We start from the raw sequence: 13,634 nt of genomic DNA on the forward strand, positions 1-13,634 counted from the left end.
TTACCAGTGAGGTTGTCATAGTATACTTTCCTCAATCTGAACCTTAGACTCCAAAAATGAAGTACTAGCATGAAGTCCTCTAAGCTTAATTACCAGCTTAGATCTGATACGCTGCCACCAGTCAGGACTCTGAGTGTCTGATAAACTCTGGTCTCCCCAAAACTTTCCCTGGGGACCCCCAAGATCCAGACTCCCTGGATCCTAATACAAGGAAAGTAAATTCTTTCCCTCACTAGCACCTCTCCTAGGCTTTCCCTCCCTGGATTACCCTGGAAGATCACTGGGATTCAACTCCTTGAATCTTAAAACAGAGGCTTTTCACCTCACCCAGAGGCAATACAGATTCAAGCTGCATGAATCTAAACAAAGGGATTCCCCCTTTTCCCCCTCCCTTCTTCCTCCCTGTCTCCCACCACTTCCCTGGTAAGTACAGACTCAGTTCCTTTGAGCCTTAACCAGGAGAAAAGATCAAACAGGTCTTAAGAAGCAAAACTTTTAATAAAAAGAAAGAAAAAAAGTAATAGTTATCTCTGTAATCTAGATGGTAAATATTACAGGGTCTTTCAGCTTACAGACAATGGAGAAAAGCCTTCTCCAAAAGAAATACAATTTAAAATACTTTCAGCCAAATACACATTAAAACTCTACCAGCCAGATACACAGTTGCAAATACAGAAACAATCAAAAGACTATAACCACCTTTCTACTCAATATTCACTATTCTGAATATATCAGAGACTGTAGAAGGGAGATTGGTAAGAAACTTGGTTTCACATCTAGACCCTTCCAGGACTCAGAGAGAACAAAGCAAAACCCAAAAACCACACACAAAGGCTTCCCTCCACCGAGATTTGAAAGTATCTTGTTTCCTGATTGGTCCTCTGGTCAGGTGTTGCAGGTCACTGTTTGTTAACCCTTTACAGGTGAAAGAGACATTAACCCTTAGCTATCTGTTTATGACAGAGGTCACATGTGGAGAGGTACAAAACTCCTCCCCTGTCCATATAGGTCAAACTACCCTCAGGCAGGCCTGTAGCATCCAAAGAGAAGTGAGGAGCTATGGGAAAGCAACAAAATTTTGAATGGCAGGAGACCTTTGGCTATCTCCAAGATCATTCCAAGAGCCTATGCAAGACCCAATCCCAGAACAGTCAACTGCACTCAACTCCTCCCACCCAGAAACAATAAGTGCTTTCCCCTACCTCATTTGGTGCCTTCCTGCTTCTGCCATGTTCCTGCTGTCCCCTGTGTGGAGAGACCCTCAGCTGGGGAGGGGCATTATAGCAGAGGGCACAGATTCTTCACCAAGAGGAACAGCAGTAGCTGTGGGAGACAGGGAGCCTGGACAAGGCGCAAACACGCAGAAGATTGGAGGAGGTGGTGATGTCAGAGACTGTAGGAGGCAGGTTGGCTGCTTTGAGAAGCTGCCAAATCAACCAACCGACAGCAGGGCAATGGACAGCTAGTTGACAAGGCAGAACCCCAAACGCCCCTGAGGCTGGGGTCACTCCTGTAGGTCAGGGGAAGAGGATCAGTTCACCCCTCTGCCTCCACAGACAGCAAACAAAGTTGTGAAGGGGAGGATCTATGTGCAGGGAGGAGAGGGACCTGAAGCCTAGCCTGGAGTGGCCGCTCCATCCAGTGGCAGGAGTTAGCCATGTCCTCACTTCACTAGCATTTTAGAAGACAGGACCTAGTGCTTTGTAGGCTCAGCTCAGTAAAGGGGCTGGTCTAGCAGGAAAGGCAGGGATCTTGAAGTTGAAGTTTCTCCTGCGGATTGTTGGCACGGGGAACAATGAAAACCTGCAAAAATGTAAGATGGGCTTTGGAGGCAGACTAGTTGGTCATCCTCAGAAGACAGTGTAGGGAAGGAGATTTAGAGTAGCAGCTCCTCACCATCTTTGTCCTACTTAGCCCCTATAAGGATTAGTAATCATTTGCCTTTGATACCATACTCTCTTCCACAGCTGGGAGATCACAGCTCTTGTGTGGGATAGATTGACAGTACCAAAGGGAAATGCATGTGTCACGCCAGATGAGTGACACTTACCAGAACTGCTTTCTTACTAGCACTCCTGCGTGTCATTGCACTCAGCTTATCAGAGAGTGGGCATCCTGCCCCTGCCTCAATAAAAATATGGCTTCCTTGCAACCACTGAGAGGTGAATGGGGAAAAAAAACCCAGCAACAACAGTGTGACAGCTCCTGGGACAGCTGCTGTTTTTGTTGCAAAAGAAGGGTGAGAGCCAGCCTATTTGATGTGGCTTATCCGTCTGGCTTGTAATTAGTGATAGGTAGATGGACAGAAACTGGCTAAGGAAACTAATAGCATTTCCTTCCAAGACAGCTCCATTGTGTGCACCACCTGAACCCTCAAGAGTGTTATTTTTCCTTGTTGTATGGCGCAGACTTATCATATCCAGTTGGGTAGAGTCTGTGGGATTAGTGCTAAATGTATAATTTACTGTTCATTGTTACTGCAAATGGTTATCAACTTGTGTTACCTTTTGTTTATGTGCTGTATCCAGAGACATTCCATCTCCAGAATTGATTCCAAACAAAATCTGACCCTGTGTCCATCACGTGTTGAGGTGGAAAACACCAGTTAGGCAAGCCAGGCTCTTTTATTATCCTGGACTACAGTGCAGACAAGGCAATGGGCCTGAGTCTCCCCTCATTTACTGGTTTTTACATTTACTTCAATGGAGTTATGTCAGTGTGAGATCAAAATCAGGCCTGAGGTTTCCAGGTTGTGGTTCTAACCAAATTATTAGTTAGAGAGTGACCTGTGACAGAGTTCGAGAGTGCTTTGTGTATATTCAACATACAGGTGGCTGGCTGGCTGTCCTGGAGGTCTGTATGCACTGTACATTGCTACTAGTGTGTCCAGATAGCAAGTGCGAAAAATTGGGACAGGGGATGGTGGCGGGGTGGGGAATAGGAGCCTATATAAGAAAAAGACCCAAAAATCAGGACTGTTCCTATAAAATCCGGAAATCTGGTCACCCTAATTGCTACAGATTTTTTCATTTGATCAGGAGAGCAGACTAGATCGAAAGGATTATGAGTGTAGTCTCCTCTCAGAGAAATGTATTAATGTCAGTGGGCCAAAACCAGCTCTCGGTTACCCCAGGGAAACCCCATCAACTTCATTTGGGTACTTTAAGTCCCACTGACTTCATGAGATGGCACTAATGTAAATGAGATTGACCTCAGGCCCAGGGGATAGGTGTACTGTATATGTGTTGAGTGAAGTATATATCCTTAACCCAGAGTTTCCCAAACAATGGTCCAAGTTGTGCCTTAGTGAGGCTTCAGTGAAAGTCTCACTAACACACATATGTAGGCACTGGCTCACAGGGTTTCACCATTAAGCTAAAAAATTTGTTCAGCCCCTCCATTTTTAAAGGGGTGCAGTGACAGAAAAAGAAATACTGGCAATAGGTTTCCCTGTTCACTGGGGTACAATTGTTTGTAGTTAGCTGGATTTTACTGGATAAGTGTATGGCAAGACATAATAGCAAATATAAATGAATCTTCTCATATACTTTGGTGACCTGGGAATGTATAGGATCCCTTAAGAACTTACAGTCCTTTGTGCTGGAACTCAGTGTTATGGAACTGACCTAGTGAGGACAAGAAATCCCACAGTCCACTAACATATAGCATGTTAAGCAGAATTGTAGAAGTCACTGTCGAAATCATAGTGATGGCTGACCAATGCACAGCTGCTACTGACAAATAAACAATATAGCAATACTCTTGGTGGAATTATTTCCAAATTAAAGTACAGTTAACATAGGAATCATTTTATATGAATGATCGAACTGGTTATTTACCCTTTTAAAAACTTTAAAAGTTTGCTTTGATGATTATTATTCAGCTGGCAATAAGTATCCAAGTATATATATAATACATACACAAGGTTACTGGCAGGCATGCTTATAGAAACAGTGAATCTGAATAAAGTATTCATAGACAGTGAATTTACAATATGTAAACAGGAGTCATCCATTGGAGTCAGTTCCTTTTTTTGATTGATTCTGAGAGTCAATCTCATTGAATCAAAGTAAAGCAATATTACCAGGTGACCTTTGTGTTCAAGAAATGCTGTGCAGTGTTGCTCAAATTTGGCATAGTGAATACTTGTGTCAAATGGCTTGTGATCGATGTACAGCCTGAGAATTAGTTGTAGAAATTATTCAACAAACTATTTTGAATATCAAATACACTTGAAAAAATAACAGACAGAGAAAATTTAAAAGAATTGGTGATTTTGACCAAAATGGGAAAAAAATCTGTTACAAATTTAATGATTTTTTTCCCTAGAAAATATTAAACTGTTCATAGACAAAAAAGGACACTAAATTTGTTAAGAGCTATGAATTACATTCTCAGTTTCATTCAATCCCCATCCTATAAGAACTAGATGAGGAGAATCTACTCAGTGCCTTTATTTGTTTACCTCCTTCTGCAGACAGTGAAAAATCCCTTCTAATGGAGTAAAAAAAAATCTAGACTAGCTACATTAGGTTTTCATCTGATTTGTGCCCTGTACATGGGAAAAACATAGCAGATTGCATGTTGTGTTGACTAAAGAACATACACATGCATTTAAATCACTTACAGCTTCCTTTTTTATGATGCAATTGTGAATTATGTTCTTTTTGCATTTGTAATTAGAGGGCAGAACAGATGCGAAAGCTTAGTTTAAAGTGATAGGTCCATTAAAATAACCTATGCTGCCAAGTAATTGTTCACTATAACAGGGGAATATACCCCCTGTAATAGTGGTTTTGTTCCATTTAAATACACTGAAAGAACACAAGCCTTCCGGAAACATTCCCCATATTGTGGAAGTCCCAAAAACAGGGTTGTGCTGGATTAGTCTGGATTTGTTTACAGAGGAAAAATGGTGCCAATGATACCATTTCTGACTCCGGAATAGAGCAGAATGTCTGCTCAAAATCATAAAGTCCTATGCAGTTCAGTGCTTTTTCACAAAAGCTTTTGTTTTCATTACCTGAACTTTTACCCACTACAGAATATATAATCCAAAAATATTTTAGAAATTAGCTATTGGGGTCTTCATTTTGAACCAAGACTAAACAAGGGCTCATGTTTTGATCAAAGACAGCTGCCTGGTAATCTGTAGTTATGCTTGATTGAGATAGGCTCTGACAGCCAACATAATAATAGACAGACCATTCTTTAACATATTAACCCTTGTGACCTAATTAGCCATCCAAAAAATGCAAATCAGATCCTGTGCAACCTTTTTAACCATTCGGTTCTCAATGACATTTGATTTTCCTTTTGCAATGTCAATGCTCTTGTGTTAAAATTTTAAAGACGTTCAGCCTTTTTGCAGAACAGATGCACACATTAAGCTCTTGCGCTGCTATAATTGGAAACCTCTGTCTTTAACCACCAGAGCTCACAGCAACGTTCACAAGCTCAAGGTTGAAGATCTTAGTCTAAATAGAATATTAACCATCCACACTACATGGTTTGCACATTTTCTGATAATCAGTAACACATCTGAAATTGTAAGCTGGTAATGTGGGGAAGGCGGAGGAAAGGCTCAAACCATTTGTTTTCTGTTTACTTTTACCAAGGATCTCATATTTCTCTAAGTCTATGCCCTTTCAGGTTTAAATGGAAATAAACATAGGATAATTCACGTGATATAAAATCTAATACATGAGAATATCTCCTTCCAACAAATTATTTTTAACTGGCATTATATCACCAGTGCATGTCAAATGTGATACAGTCTCAGTGTTTCTCGCTAAGAACAAAGCCATGCAACCCACCATAAATATCCTTGGTTTTCTAGCCAACGATGAAACGATTGAATTCAAGTCAGAGAAATCCCAACGTGGTTATGCTTAATTTTTTCCATTGTATTTCTCTAATAATATGATCATTTACAAATGCTGCTGAGCCCCTTGCAATTGCATGCAATGAAAGTATATTTGCATGTGCTGTTTGTCTATCTCCTTTAGAGCTTTACCTCTCTGTGCCCTTCTGGTGTGCTACCCTCTGCTTCTGTAAGAGTACAGGCAGTTCTGGGAAGCTATGAGTTAGGCGAAAATCTTTCTATGCGTAGTATGCTTCAATATCTAATCCTTTATCATCTAAACCTGAATTTGCTGTGCAATAACTTACAGGCCCATAACAACTAGGCATTTGTAGGTGATGAACCTGATAGTCATTCAACTTGCATTAAACTTGAGATGCTCAGTCACGGTAACAGAAATTTAAAAAATAATCTAAATAGTTTTGGCCATGTGCAATTCCTTTTAATACTTTTGAAGAAATAGCTTTAAAAATTCTAGTATATGTAAAAATACATGAGAAAGCAACAGGTTAGAAAGCAAGGCATAAAGGGGTATTATTTATAGTACCTCCAAACCTAATTATTCAAAAATCATGAGTCAGGCCCCCCAAATTAACTGATTGGTTTAAAAATCATGAGATTTAAATAAAAAATACTAAAGTTTGCAGTTCTTTTCATTTGCCTTCTGTTTTTTGAGATTTAGGGCATGCTCAGAACCAGCTCCAGTCTGTAACCATGAGGAGCAAAAACTTACTTTTTTTGAAGATGAAAGCTGAGATACTCATATAATCCAATGACTCCCTGAGCTGGGTCTTTAAGAGAAACACCAAATATGGCAAAACTAACAATAAAATCATGAGAGTTGGCAGTACTGTCTCTTCACCTAACAGACCTGAGAGGGAAACTGCGAGTAGATGAGACCAGGCTTATGATGTTTACTCACTATAAGGAAAACTGGTGGTGATTCCAGGGTTATGTGAGGTAAAAACCTTAGTTAAAAGTTTGTTTTTTCACCTTAGTCACTGAAATGAACAGAGCTTTTTCTTACAGTCCTTGGAAATTTTGGGTCAAGTACCAGACAATGATCACAAATCAGATGGTGGGATACATTTTGTGTTCAGTGGTAAGTAAATTTACACTGTTTTTTTTAATAAATGGTAGAGGGGACCAGCATTTGCCAACAGCTGCCACATAGAAATTAACAGCTTTTCCCTATGCTTAGGTGAGATCTACACTAGGAGCATTTTGCCAATATAGCTATAACCTATAGTGGCAAAGCACTCTTGGTGGGACTGCAGCTTGTATCACAAAGCTGTGCTTTTATTGGTTGACCTTCTTACACAGACACAGACACAGACACATACACCCTTACCCCCTCCCCAAACAAAACAAGCTATACAGATAGAAATGCAGTTTTGTGCAGTATAACCGCGTGTGCACTGGGAGATTTTGCCAGCACAGCTATGTCAGTCAGCTATCACATCCTGACCACTGTACCTATCCCAGCAAAAAATCTGTAGTATAGACCTGGCCTTGGTGTCAGATGTGAGGAATGACTATGTGGTATCCACTGGCAATTGTTGATTTTTGAATGGTGACTACTCTGGATTCAGAACTCTTCACTTCTTGTATAATTACAATGTAAAATATTTAGAGTGACAGAGCATTAGCAAACTTCAGAGCCTTGGTTGTGTACCTCAAAGTGGGTCGGTGTGGGAGGTTCATTTTTCCCATTGGTGCATTGTTAGTGCATTTCACATGATAATCCCAAAAAGCATTCTGAACATACATGTCATAATTGGCATGGTTTATGAGTGCAATGCAACATTCCCCACAGAGGGAGGCTCCCCTGCTTGCCCTTTGGCATAGCAATAGAGAATGGACAACGAGATTAATTTTAAGGCAGTAATAGGATTAGATTTAGTTTTGTAGTATTGCCAGTCCTACTAAAACCAAACTCTACCATGACTCGCTCACTTAATAATGATACTACTTCTTTCCCCCTCCCCTCCTTTTTTTTTTTTTTCACCATGTTGATTTGAGTTAAAAATATAACAAGATACGATAGGTCAAATTCTGCTCTCAGTGATACTGGTGAAAAATCAAAGGTAAGTCTATTGAAGTCAATGCAGTTATTCTTGAGCAATGTATTTACATAACTCGTGGCAAATTTAAACATTATTGCAGGTGTAGTCTCCATGACAGTTTAGTGGCGTGAGAAACATGGATCCCAACAGCTTACATAGTCAGCAGTAGACACTGGGGGATTTGAAACTACCTGCCTTGTTTGTGCTTGAGCCTTGATAGGCACAAACTGCTTGTGGAGGCCAGACCAGGAGCTCAGCTGACAATCAGGGCAGGACCCAGCATATAGCTTGGGACTGCCCAGGTATGTGAATTGAGCCTGGACAGACACCATGTTTGGGAAAAGTTGTTGTTACTGGGCCACAGCCTGATTGACATGCCTGGTTGGCCAACTGTAGGCCCTGGAGAGCTTGCATGTGGTCAGGACAACTCCGCTATGTGGGTAGTGTTTATGGAGAGAGCTCTCTCCAAGGAGTTGGGTTAGAGTGGTTGGAAGCGATGCAGCGTAAGTGTTGCTTCCTGCAGCAGGAGGAGAGAGATGCAATTTTCTCTCTCTTGACCTGAGGGCTTGTGATGACCCAGAGCTCCCAGCTCCATAACGGGTATACTGATCCCCAACACTCTGCTTTTCATGTGAAGACTGACTGCTAGCTAAGCCCAGTAGGCCACCTCTGCACTGGGAGTGAGGGGACAACAGGGGCTTGAGATAGCCTAGGGTCCCTCTCCAACTAGGAGAGAGAGAGTACCTTTCCAGTGCAGGGCATCACGACTCTCATTGATCTCCTGCTCCACCAGCCAGCTGAGGCTTGGGGGAGACTTTGGGGGCATTCTTGTTGCTCCATATTTGTGGTATCTTAAGTGTTAAATTGTTGCTATGTGATTGGTTAGTCACTCATTTGTTTATCCCTGATTCCCTGCTTTTCCTTTTGTCCCTAGCTCCTTCCCTTTCCTCCTCTTTTACTCCCATCTTTTCTTGGAACAAATGGTTCTTTATCTTTAACGGCTGCTCCTTGATTTCCCGTAATTATCTGTAATAGCCTAGTGTTCATAAGGGTTGTCTATTAGTTACTAGCCACAAGGTGGAGGCACTGAGCACACAGAACATGGGGGCCCAAAGTGGGTCTTGAGGAGGAATATGGGACTTAACCACCTTTGGGATGACCCAGGAGGGGGATACTCACTTATAAGATTATATTGTTGTCGTTCATCTTTTCTAATTTACCAGTGCTATGTTATTGGCTTTCCCCATGGGCCTTACTTACTCACTGGACTGGGCTCAATAACTCTGCCTGATCTAAGGTTGGTTCTTGGACTATTGGCAGGCATAGTCCAGGTTCCTGGCCATGCTGTGCCAGTGTAGTTATGCTCCACTGGCACAAAGTGACCATAAAACTGGTAGATCCTTATGGAAGATTCCACTGTAGCCGTTACTATGCCACTAGAGTAACTTTTGTAACAGCTCCTAGGCCAGCCTCCTCCCACATTGAGGGTATAGGTAGGGAAAAGGGAGCTTGGCCAGGGCATTCACTTTATCCCAGTAATTCCTCACTGCCAGAAGAGCTCTTGGATGCCATTGGTAACTGGGGTAAAATAGAGCAGGCTTGAGGCTGCTCTGTTTTATGTGGAGGACTGGCCTTGCACATGAGCAGTCCTAAGATAAGGGAACACGAAGATGGCTTAAAGACACATTTGTCTTCTCCTCCTCAGCTGCTCCAAGTTCAACTTGGCTAGATCTGGCCATCAGAGTTGAATAAGAAGTTTTCTCTGAAGCATTTAAATAGCACAGATATTGAACCTGAAGCAGGAATTAATACAGGGAAGTCCTGTAGCCTTTATACTGGAGGTCAGGTTAGATGATGACAATGGTCTCTCCTAGCTTTAATATCTATGAATCTATTAATTTCGTTTTTTAATCAGTTTTGTAGGTATCATACTATGTTTCCTTTTTTCTTTTCTAATTTCCAAACGTTAAATGTGTTAGACTGAAATAGTATTTAATACCTACAAGGACAAGCACATCTGTAAGAGCAACTGGCAGCTGTAATACGAATTGAATTCTCTCTGTAACCTGCGTAGCTATGAAGTTCAGTTCATTTTTATTAGACCAGATGGGTCAATTTGAGATTGCTGAAAGATTTTGTTTTAAATTATTCCAACATCAAATAAAAATACTACCTTTAGAATGGATACTGAACTGAGTACCTGGAAGGGTAATATGTGTGTATTCTTCATTAGTAAATTCTTTCCTGACATGAATATAAAAAGGGAGTAGATTTAATATTAGCAGGGGCTGCTGCCATATAAAGATACATTTATTTTATAGATTTCCACTCTTTGTTGAACACTTACATGAAATTATTGGGTCCCTTTAATTTATTTCTTCTCTTTGATCATTATCCTTTGACAATTTTTGTTGCTATGTTAGTTCCATCAACTTGACATTCCTCACTACAGCTAAAACAAAAGTAGTTTTTTCAAACTGTTGGGAAAGGAGTGAATTAATAACTAATTACTTTTACCATATTCCTGTTAACTAAGAAAGACAAGTATTTTTTTAAAAAAAATAATTAAACTTTGTTATGTTTCAAAAACCTAGCAGAAAAAGACAGGCCAAAGCTGGACATCTACTGTCTCTCAACCGTGGTGTGAGAGAGACTTTATGATGAGAGAATCTCATGCCTCCTATATTCAATATGCTGCTGTCAGTCATTGGTGACTGAGCTATCTGAGGTTCATAATGCACAGCTGCTATGCAGAAGTAGTACCATAACTAAATGAACATGGCACAGAACTAATGGTTTGATTTGTTTTTAACATGTTAAAAAGCTGATGATAATTTCCTAAAATATTAGACAGAATTTCGCTTTCCAATTTATTAAAGCAATTTCAGGGATTGTTTCTGCAAGTAGTCTGTATTCATGGGATTGGTCCCATTCACTCCCATGGTTCTCCTGCCAGTAAGGATTGCAAGATTGGGCCTTAAGTGTTATGCACTTTGACTGTTGCTAGCAAATTTGAAAATACACTGATAACATAATATTTTCGTATTTCTCATGATAAATTCTAGTATGAACCTTTTTTAAAAATCGCAGACCAGGGAAATATAGTTCCTAATCATCCAGCAAAATGAGAACTTAAAAAACATGTTTTTGATTGTTATGCAATATATCCATCAGTCCACTGGGCAAAGGTTACAGATACAGAACAGCACACAGGGAATTGTTTCAAGTCAGAGCACTGGAAATTTGATTGAAAACAACCAAAACAGGGACCACATATAGCCATCAGTTTTAAAGCAGAACTCCCCATTAAAGTCAAGCCTTTGAATTCAACACATTAATATTGATGGCACCAGAGGGTCCTCGAATTAAAAGACACAAAAAATGCCCAATATTACCACTGCTGAGGAGTTTGCCATTGATTTCGATAGGTGCAGGATTAGGACCTGACATATGAGAGGAGAAATATGTATCTGCAAGAACAACAACTGATGAGGACTGACATTCAAATTCTTTTGGGATGAAATCCTGTCCCCACTGAAGTAAAAGGAAGTTTTTTCTATTGATTTCAATAAAGCCAAGATTTCACCATTTGTATTTTTAGACCATCTTCCACCGAAAAAAGCAATCCCTTTTTTAAATACGTTCATACAATATGCACACATGCACATCAAGTGTTTTCCGTAACTCTTATTTCTTGCCTTTGGGCTTGCTTTCAAAATATTCAAATATATTTGGCTTTCGTAACTTTCACTAATTAAACCATCTAAAGCAGATGGAATTACAGAAATTACAGGGTTTAAAATATCATCCTAATTGGTTTACGATCTATGTGACACTACAGTGCCATTCAGACTGTGTAATGTTTAAGGACTGCACAAAAGAGAAATCTTGCCAATTAATTTTCTTAAACTCCATTATCCACAGTTTTCTCGTTTTTATAATCCTTTTTCCCTCAGCTTTGCGCAGAATAGACCTTGTTGTATAGAGGCACAAGTAACTCCACATCCATACTGGGAGGTTCTCCCCGTTTGCTGAGGGGAAAATTGCTTTTTTTCATGTGCAACAGTATATAAAAATAAGTGAACTTAAGGAAGCCCAACATAGATAGACACTGTGGAGATATATTGAGAATTATACGTATTAGAATGTAAATGCTGCATTACGCACTTCTGACTCATCTTCAGATTATGGGAATTTGAAAACAGAGTAAAATGTTCCAATCTTGAGAGCTTAATCATGTGAAGTTGTACCAATATCATGATTTTCTTTTGCAGAGATAAAAAAATCCTCTGTTTCTTTAAAGTATCTAATATTGCCACTTAGACATGATTTTAACTCACTATTCCCGTTTGTTGCTATGGTAACAGGTTTTGGCCCTCATGATGACAGAAAAGTATCTCAGTCCTTGTTCTGTTTGAACGCATATGTTTCTGTGTTTCGCTATACAGTGTAGGGAAGAAACGTCTGAGAAGATCACACCTTTCAGAGCAAGGTAACTACTTGTGCCAAATAAAACCTGCAACTGGAGAAATAGCTTCTAGCAGGCACAGATTTATCTCTTAGAGTCACTGCGTGGAGTAGTTCAGATTCCAGTTTTAATGATTCCAGAGAGGTCTGAGGTTTTTTACCCCCTCTCCTATGTGACATTTCAGGGACATTTCATATATATATATATAAAGCAAATATTTAAACCAAGTGTGGTTTTGGAGATTTCTGTGGAGCTGGCTATAAGCATCTTTCAGCATTGCAGGGGTCAGCTAAGAGACCCAATCATCTCATATTCGAACTTAAAAAGGAAAGAAAGAAAAAAAGAAAAAGTGGACAAAAAGTAATGTTAAATAGCATGGAGCATGACTAATGGCACAAGCATGTTAAAATCATTGGGAAAATGTCCTTGGAAGACAAATGAATTTTCAGCAGAATAATTAACTTAATTAACAAATTTGCATGCATATTCATCAGGCTATTGAAGTCTTTCCAGCACAGCTTGATGAGCATTGGTGTAATAATTGTCTCATTTACATTCTGCAATCTACTACAATTTGGGGCATGCAAAAAAAGCCGACCTCTTCCCTTTGACTTTCTTTAGGACCCTGATCCTCCTAATAAACCCATGCAAACAACATATAATGTCCATTCAGTAGTGCTTAGTTCAGCCCTTTTAACAGAATCTTTCTCAGACTCTACCACGTTTTCCTCTTCTCTCAGTTCCTTTGCTTTATTTTTTTCCCTTTGGCCCAGGTTCTCTGTTTTGCCTCTGCTTGCTCTCCTGGGTAAATCTTGGCACCAGTTCTGACTTCAAATCTCCTGGGCCGCCAGACTGCATCATGTAAAAATTGCCATTTTCCTCTATCTCTGCAGGGCAATCTTTAAAGGCACTAAGGTGTGACGCTCCAGACTGGCAGCTTGGCGAGAAAGAGCCCATGGATACCAGCACAGGATTCTGGAGGGCTCGGTCTGACAGCCAGTCAGTACTGAGAACAAAAGGAATGTTTTTTTAAAGGGGGGAAGCAAAGGTATTTTTACATATTGTAGGCATATGGCCACAAGACCAGCAGAACAACACTTAATTACTAATCTTGTGCACTACAGAAGAAAAACTATACTAACAGTAATAACGTGTCTGCATTTATTTTTTCCTTTAGGTAAAAAAAGTAATGAAAGGAGCCTTCCAGGGCAGAATTGATCAGCTGTTTTAAATATAG

The sequence above is a fragment of the Chelonoidis abingdonii genome, chromosome 2 (assembly GCF_003597395.2).
Source record: "Chelonoidis abingdonii isolate Lonesome George chromosome 2, CheloAbing_2.0, whole genome shotgun sequence".
Classification (NCBI taxonomy): Eukaryota; Metazoa; Chordata; order Testudines; family Testudinidae; genus Chelonoidis; species Chelonoidis abingdonii.